The sequence below is a fragment of the Hemitrygon akajei genome, chromosome 16, assembly GCF_048418815.1.
Source record: "Hemitrygon akajei chromosome 16, sHemAka1.3, whole genome shotgun sequence".
Lineage (NCBI taxonomy): Eukaryota > Metazoa > Chordata > Chondrichthyes > Myliobatiformes > Dasyatidae > Hemitrygon > Hemitrygon akajei.
This window is the reverse complement of record NC_133139.1, coordinates 39,042,447-39,051,970: the sequence shown is the minus strand read 5'-3', so window position 1 is coordinate 39,051,970 and position 9,524 is coordinate 39,042,447. Positions and strand designations below refer to the sequence as shown.

The following is a 9,524-nucleotide window of genomic DNA, read 5'->3' as shown; positions in this document are numbered from 1 at the left end:
TAACGGAGGCATTCATTATTACGTGAACAAAATAGGTGAACAAGGTTTTGAAAAATAAGTAACTTAACTATATATGCTGATCATCAGGGATTCACGTTCAACTACCATCTAAAGTCAAATGAGTCATCATCACAGAGATTTAAGAAAGACTACAACATTATTATTCATATCAATCAACTTCTAGATGGTTTATCCTCTAAAAATAATCATTCTTGCTATTGAAGTCTAAAATCTTCAGATTTCAGGACATGCAGCACAAAAGTTAATTCCACACATGTTCTTGACTTTAATAATTCTCATGTAACCATTCTCACCCCAGGATGTTCCCTAGCTGTATAAAAAAACAAGAACAATCATAATTATCTGAGTCTACTCTACACACATTGGAAGTGAAAACTCTACATTTCTTTTTGTTTATTTATGCCAAGCATGCATTTTCTTTTAATTTGCTTGAATGGACTTTAGATGCAAATGCTGACAGAATGGCTAGGTCATTGAAATTCTAGAGATGTCAAGGTAATATGACATAGATAGTTCAATGCAATACCTGCAGATACTAAAAATATAAGTTAATTCAGAAGATATTAGGAGTTTTCAGCAAAATACTGGAACTGAGTTAATGTTTCATGTTGAGGACCTTCCATTAGAATAGTCTGAATTGAAATGTTAACTCCATTTCTCTCTCCGCAGATGCTACCTGACAGGTTGGGCATTTGAAGCATATTCTGTTTAATTTCACTTTTGTCCATAGATCAGTTGTAAGCCAATGAAAGCCCATTCGACAGAGGCCAAAGATTGTTGCCCCTCAAAGGGCAGGACAAAGGTTTCAGCTGCTTGGATAATGCAGTGAGCTCTCATATCAGCACAAGACAGGACAGACTCTATTCAAGGGTGAAGCATTACCTGGCATTTGGACAGAGATTGAACTGAAGTTGACCAGAGGCAGCCAGCGAACCAGATTTCACTTTCTGATGAGCCAAAACAAGGCAAGAAATTTCCATGTAAAGAAACGTTCATGTGAATAAAAGGATACCTGGTAGGTCAGGGATTTTGTCAAACAGCTTTAAACAGTAGGCAGACAAGTTACATATTTCCCAATGCTGTAAAGATTACTGTGGAAAAATAGATGGATTCTGATATGATCCACAAAATTTCAACTCAGGTGAAGTCTCTGTATCTTAATCTACCCTTGATTGGGAAATCAAATCCCAGGCTCTTGGTACGAGTATCATTCTCATAAAATAACCAGGATTTAGAAGTGCACCATCTTGACAGATGTTTAACCACAGTAGTTATTTACCTGTTTTTAACAATCCAGTAACTCTTTGGGTTTCGATCCACATATCGCACCAAGAGAACTGAATGAACAATATGCTTTTTGTCACAGTTTACATTGTCATAGATACCTGCAAAACAGCCAGAATTATTGCTGATGTCGACAGTTCCAAAATCATATCTCAAATCATGTTCAAATAAATCGTGAAGCCTGAGTACAACCATGTGTTGTTTTGTCCCAGAATCACTAATCTGGAGAAGTGTGAGGTTATGTACTTCAATAAGAATGAAAAGGCTTATAACAAAGGCTGATTGTTATCCAACTGGAGAGAGACTGGAAATTAGTGAAGTTCAAAGGGAGGTACATTTTTCTGTGCTTGAATCACAAAAAATTAGCAGTCAAGGCCAACATCATTTCGAACAATGATGAACTTATTCTAGCATATACGACTCTGTGTAGTGTGTGTAGGCCTCCGTTAGTCTCAATAGACCATGGGTTTGCACCTTGGAGAGTTTCCAGGGCACAAGCCTGGGCAAGGTTTTTTTTAATGGAAGACCGGCAGCTGCCCAAGCTGCAAGTCTCTCCTCTCTATGCCACCAATGGTATCCAAGGGAAGGGCATTTGGACCCATACAGCTTGGCACCAGTGTCGTCACAGAGTAATGTGTGGTTAAGTGCCTTGCTCAAGGACACACACGCAGCCTCAGCCAAGAGGTTCAAGGCTAGTTCAAGGCTCGAACTAGCGACCTTCAGATATCTAGATGAATGCCTTAACCACTTGGCCACATGCCAACACATACAACTCTAAAAGGGCTTGATAATGCAGATAGAGTCAGAGCATCTTACAGCAGGGAGAAAGGCCTTTCAGCCCAAGCTAGTCCCATCTGCCCTGTCATTTAAAGCCGAGATTTGCAGAAATTTCCTCTCTCGGCTCGTAATAAATATCTGGAATTCTCTGCCACATTTAAAATAGCCAAATATTTGAAAGATCGAGAACTAAGAGTTACGGGACACTGGCACAGCAGAATAGTTGAGGTCAGCATAGATCATCCTTGACCTCATTGAATGGCGGGATATGCTTGGGAGGTTGGTGGCCATCTTCTGCTCCTGTATTCTTATGTATCTGTCTTCTTGTAAAGAGAAAGCTGAAGGTTTGTGGTCAGAGTGGGGACCATTCAATAAAGGACCATTTCAATGAATGAAAGAGAGGCTGCAGAGTAAAAGTGGTTGGTCAAAGAGGGAATGTAATTTGAGAAGGCAGTGGAATGATGATAAAAAATCCAGACTGAAAATATTTTACATCCCCATTCTCCTTCCTAGCCATCTTCTGAAGAATAATTGGGGAATGGGATCTGAATGACAGTGAAGGAACATTACAAGATTACAAGATTCTTTACCTGACTTATAAAACCTCCAGGTACTATGTGAACAATGAACAAGTACAGAAATTGGTCCAACGTCTGCAACCATTTGAGCCAATTTTTTATCTTTATTGTTCATAAACTGTCTGAATTTCTTAATTCTGGTGACACTCTTATTGCTCTTGAATAAGCATTTGTTTTTTCTGTAATTAAACAAAATAAATGTATGTTTAACAAACTGATAAATAATAATTTCAATGAACTTAAAAATCCTTCACATTGTATTGGACAAAAACTTCCATTCTTTCATTGTCCAACCCTTGCTGATGATTTCTATTACTCCCACAGGATGCAGACATAAAAATTCCCAAACTCTTCCTCCTAAACATCCACTTCTCCACGGTTTAGTGTAGCCCACCTACAAAATACACTGTAATTACTCACCTCAGCTACACTGACACACCTAACAAATACACAAGTTTACTGGTGAGAAGGAATATCAACACTCGTAAGTTCTACTCCATGTTATAACCTTTTCTGACTTGTAAATATACCTCTGTTCCTTTGTTGTCACTTTCTAATTCCTAGAACTTCTTACCGCCATCAGCAGGACTGCAGAGGATTAAGGAGAGAATAAACATTACTGAATGATACTATAATTTAAACAGAACCACTTAATGAAAGTGATAATCAAGTGCTTGACCCACTATAGGGATAAATGACATCCCAGCTCCAAACTTTTTTAGAGTGGCTTCTGATTATGATTTCATACAAGATTAACTGACTTCTGAAAACACAAGTTGTTAAATGTTGTTGTTAAACTGGAACGTCTCCAGAGGTTGCTGCATCAGCTGCATTAAATTACATGAAGAGGAAACAGTTAGATATTGAATGTACCTTTGCTTTGTATGGGCATGATTTACGAGTCTGAATGCTGTGATCACATACGTATTCAAAGGCACGATATGGCAAGTCACCCCTGCAGCCATAATTCTTATAATTTGCAGAACAGTCAATGATATTTTGTTCACTCAATTCCACGTGTTGCTGCTTTATCTTAGCCAGTTGTCCTTCCAGAGCATCAATGGAACTAAATGAATAGCAGGAATTACAGTAGCCCTGAGGGAAAAACAGATAAGTTAGAAATTGTCAAAGTTTATTACTTGTATTGAATTATAATGGTGTGAATAGTAGGAATTGCTCCCATGAGGATAAGAAGCGCCAAAGTTGTTCATCTAATTATTTTATTTCATACTCTTCACTTTCCTATGAATTGATTCATTTTCAGTTATTTAAAAACAATACATTGAACAATGACAAAGCAAAAGCCTTGGTCCACCCAGCCAGCTGTTGCAACAGAACTCCAGCCCTCAGAAGCCGCACACGAAGAGATGAGAAAAAGAAAAGTGTAAGGTGACGGTGGTGACAGAGGAAGACACGTGGGTAGCAGATTCCTCTTATGGCTTCCTGCAGTTTCTCAAGATCATCAACGTGGCAAAACATTGCAATCCACATTATCCTTCTGGTCTAGGAGAACCCAGACTCCAAATCCATTTGCTTTTATTTGTTCAAAAAACATCATTTGCAAGGGACCATTTATTGTCCTTCCCTATCACAGATGCTCATCCTTATCAGTGAGAAGATAAGAGGTAACTACCAGGAGAAATATACAGGCCAGGCAGCTGAGGGAGACAGGTCCCTTCCACTTCAAGCAATTCAGGGGCAGGATTTTTTTTTAAATTCCAGATTACACATTGTTATCAATTTAGTGCTGCCTGAAATGCCTCTTGTGTGATGGTGGTATTCAACGTGTCCATGCATCATTCGTCCAGACTTCTGGATTGCAAATCAAGCACCTTATTCCCACTATAACTATACCACTCTACTCACCTCTCTTTTTCTGTCTTGTTCATCTCCTACTACATTTCAAGACCACTGCAGCATGTTTTTCGCTGTATGTAATTCTATGATTTAAAAGTCTAAAATTCCCCATCAATCAGCTCTGATTATATTGTGTCTGAAGTTCCTTCAATATCTTTAGATAACCACAATGTTAGAGATGAATGTGGACATTAGGAGGTTCCAAAGGTCATGGAGTTATAAAACTGAAGTTCGATAGCTAACATGAAAATGTACCTCTATGCAATTTGGAGTAACATTTTTCACCTAATTATACTATAATTATCTCAGTGCCAGTACCTTATCAAAGAAGAATGTACTCAAAGAAGTTTTAATGCCAGTCTGTTTTTAAGGATAAAGCACAACTTCTTCAATAAATCGCCTGTGCCTGCTAAAACCCTCAGAGACAAAATATTTAACAGGAATCATTCTATAGCCCCTACTGACTCCGACACACTAACTGTTCTGCATAATTTAATGGAGCAAACATTGTGAAAAGGCAAAGGTACCTGATCCTTTACAGGTGTGACCCAGTTTTTAGTACGCCAGTCTACTTTTGAGGGCAAAGCATCAACTTCTTTAACTTCATCCAGTTCTTCTTGTCCAACATCAAATAATACCTCATTGGTGTAATTTGCCAATTCGTACAACCTCAGGTTAGTGAACAACTGAAGAAACTCTGTGGATGTCTAGAAGAAATGATAATTACAAGATTATTTCCACAAAGTATAAAAAGCCAAGATCTATTTGTTTATGCAAAACTCATTCATATTGGTCCAATAATCTCAAAATTGTACATAACAGAACAATGATATTTCTTCTTAGATGTACAATGGATAAAATTTCTGAAAAAGGACCAAAATCTATCAAAGGAAATTATTGAATTCTTGGTTTCTACTCTCATAAGGAAGAAATTGGCAAGATATTCAATGCTAGTAAGGCAAAGATATAAATAGTAGGTGAAATTTTAATGATTAACTTTAAATTATAAGGTTGTACCAGCCACAAAAACTAAACCAGAAGAATGTAAAGACAAGACATGCTGGAAAACTAGAGAAGAACATATAAAATGCTGGCGGAACTCTGCAGGTCAGGCAGCATCTGTGGAAAGGAATGATAGGTGAGGGAGAATGTAGGTGGGTGAGGAAGCTATCATTTGCCAGCATTGCACCTATTCCCCTCCCCCCACTTCCTTAATTTTGCTTCTTTCCCCCTTCCTTTCCAGTCCTGATGAAGGGTCTTGGCCCAAAACATCAACTGTTTATTCCTTTCCACAGGTGCTTCCTGACCTGCTGAGTTCCTCCAGCATTTTGTGTGTGTTAAAGCAGAAATATAGCAGGAGATATAGCAAGAAACACAAACCAGTCTCCAAATATATTCCCAGAAATCAAGATGAAAGAAAGAACAGCAGAGGTATTGACTTATCTTAAATATGGCGTGAAAACAGGGGAACAAAATCCAGAAAATAATTTACATCAAAGCAAGAAACCTGGACATTGGTTAAAAACATTATTCACCAGATCACCAAACTGATTCATTTCCATTTCATAGGAAGCAATTCCTTGACTATACTGAATACTGTGAGCTTGGATCTTCTTCAGGTTTTCCAGCCACACTGCCTGATCTTCTTCCTGCACAAGGTATGTTGAGATAAGGCTAATGTACAATCTCGGGAGAAAGTGAAGTCTGACATAGCAGTATTTCAATGGAGTAAAGGAAATTACAGTGGGTGCGAGAGGAGTTGGCCTAAGTAAACTGGAAGGGACTGCTGACAGGGATGACAGCAGAGCAGTAATGGCCTGAGTTTCTGGGGAAACATGAGGAAAGTGCAGGATAGATGAATTACAAAAACAAAGAAATACACAAATGGCAAATAGTATGACTGTGGCTGACAAGGGAAGTCAAATCTAATGTAAAAGCAAAAGAGAGAGCATACAATGAAAATTAGCGGGAAGATAGAGGATTGAGAAGTTTTTAAAAACCTACAGAGAGCAACTAAAAGAGTCATTAGGAGGAAAAAGATGAAATATGAAAGTAAGCTAGCAAACAATATCAAAGTGGATAGTAAACGCTTTTTCAAGTATGTAAAAAATAAAAGAGCGATTAGAGTGGATATAGGACCACTAGAAACTGAGATCGGAAAAATGATAATGGTGGACAAGGAGATGACGGATGAATTAAATGAGTATTTTTGCATCATCTGCACTGTGGAAGACACTAGCAGTGTGCCAGATGTTGTAGTGTATAAAGGAAGAGAAGTGAGTGCAGTTACTATTACAAGGGAGAAGGTGCTCAAAAAGGGTACATAAGTCACCAGTTGAACTGCACCCTAGGGTTCTGAAAAAGGTGGTGTTAGAAATTGTGGAGGCATTTGCAATGATCTATCAAAAATCTTTGGATACTGGCATGGTGCCAGAGAACTGGAGAATTGCAAATGTCACTCCACTCTTTAAGAAAGGAGGAAGGCAGCAGAAAGGAAATTATAGACCAGTTAGCCTGACCTCAGTGGTTGGGAAGATGTTGGAATCAGTTGCTAAGGATGAAGTTGTGGAGTACTGTGACACAGGACAAGAGAGGACAAAGTCAGCATGGTTTCCTTAAGGGAAAATCAATCTTGCCTGGCGAAACTGTTGGAATTCTTTGAGGAGATAACAAGTAGGATAGATAAAGAGAATACAGTGGATGTTGTATATTTGGACTTTCAGAAGGCCTTTGACAAGGTGCCACGCATGAGGCTGCTTACCAAGTTAAGATCCGATAGTTTTACAGGGAATTTGCTAACATGGTTAGAGCATTGACTGATGGGTAGAAGGGAGCGAGTGGCAATAAAAAGATCCTTGTCTGGTTGGCTGCCAGTGACTAGTGGTGTTCCACAGGAGTCAGCGTGAGGACCGCTTCGTTTTATGATGGAAAGGATAGCTTTGTTGCCAAGTTTGCAGATGATATGAAAATTGATGGAGGGGCAGGTAGTGGTGAGGAAACAGGTTGGCTGCAGAAGGACTTAGACAGATTGGGAGAATGGACAAGAATGTGGCAAATGAAATACAATTTTGGAAGATGTATGGTCATGCACTTTGGTAGTAGAAAGAAGTGAGCAGACTATTTTCTAAACAAGGAGAAAATCCAAAAATCTGAGATGCAAAGGAACTTGAGAGCCCTTGCGCAGAACACCCTAAAGGTTAACTTGCAGGTTGAATCAGTGGTGAGGAAAGCAAATGCAATGTTAGCATTCATTTCAAGAGGGATTGAATACAAGAGCAGGGATATAATGTTGAGGCTTTCTAAAGCACTGGTGAGGCCTCACCTTGAGCATTGTGAACAGTTTGGGGTTCCTCTTCTAAGAAAAGTTGTGCTGGCATTGGAGAGCGTCCAGTGGCGGTTCACAAGGATAATTCAGGGGATGAAATGGTTGTCATATAAGGAATGCTTGATGACTCTGGGTCTGTACTCGCTGGAATATAGAAGGATGATGGGGGGGGATCTCATTGAAACCTTTTGAATGTTAAAAGGCCTAAGTAGAGTAGATATGGAAGGATATTTCCCATGCTGGGGGAATCTAGTACAAGAGGCCACAGCCTCAAGATAGAGTGGCGTAATTTAAAACAGAGATGTGGAGAAATTTCTTTGTCAGAGGGTGGTGAATTTGTGGAATTTGTTACCACAGGCAGCTGTGGAGGCCAGGTTGTTGGGTGTATCTAAAGCAAAGAATGATAGGTTCTTGATTGGACATAGAATCAAAGTTTATGGGGAGAAGGCCGGGGAATGGGGTTGAGGAGGGGGAGAAAGTATCAGCCATGATTGAATAGCGGAGCAGATTCTATGGGCCAAATGCCCTAATTCTGCTCCTCTGTCTTACGGTCTTATGGTCTTAATAACACCTAATGCCTTACTTTATTAACTGGCTTCATAAACTTGGAAGTGAACACAGCTTTATGACCATTTCTTTCCTTAAGAACATTATATTAAACACATAATTCTCGTGGCTTAAAAAATGCTAACAGCAAGTGGATGCACTAATATCACATAAAAATGGCTGGTGATATTCAAAGTTGCCATTCACTGGCTAACTTGGAGATCTCTTCAGTCCTTTAAGCATCAGCAGGTTAGATGGTGGAGGTCTCTGATGTATCTCCAGGTCTCTCTAGACTCATCCCTTGATGACCTATCAGGACTGGCTACTTTGCTGACATGGCTATTTTTTTTTGTCTTACAAATTTGATTGTACAAGTGGCAAATTGCCTCTATTGCTTGGTGTTAAATATTTAAACTGCAGTGGAGATGTTTATTCTTCAAAAGGATTTCTTTACATCCGACTGAAGAACATCAGCTGACAATAGACATGTAGAATCGGCAGAACTCCCAAACTACCCCAAAAGCAATGCAATGACATCTCAGTGCTTCAGTAGAATATCAGCCTGTATTTCTTATCAAACTAGAGTAGCTCTTCCCATAACTCCGCTTTCAGATTTCCCATTCCTCATTTATGACTGGATTGGCCAAGTCCTTGGACAAAACAGCCAGGACACACGTCACAAAGAGAGAAAGCTCCATAGAGAAATATTAATGTATAAAATGACATGTTATCATTAAGAGCTAGAAGAAAAGAAATAAGATTTAAGTGAAGCAATGAGGTAAGTGTATAATCGCACCTCCCTCTCTCTGTTTCAATGATTCCTTTTGTGTGAGCTTACCATGGCTTCTTCTCCATTTAAGCACTTCAACTTAACAGGTGATTGTTACCATTCTGCAGGCTCCATGTGTAAAACGTGGTCAGTTCCCCTCAGCCTCCCAGTTTCTGCCTTCCTGTTGAGCAGAGGCTGTATAGCCATGAGTTGCTATTCTGATCAGGGATAGCAATCGGTTGGGTCGACACGGGCTAGCTGAAATCACAGCTTCAGAAGATAAAAGAGCCATCTGTTCCTTCTGCAGGAAAGTAAGAAACAAGATTTATACTTCTTGTTTCAAATAATAGAAAGGAAAGTTTGTCAC

General features: G+C 39.3%; 1 pseudogene; it reads right to left on the bottom strand.

Annotated features, from left to right (window-relative positions):
• Positions 1–234: 234 nt before the first annotated feature.
• On the bottom strand, positions 235–9,086 carry LOC140740368 (cathepsin K-like; annotated as a pseudogene).
• Between the last annotated feature and the right edge of the window lie 438 nt (positions 9,087–9,524).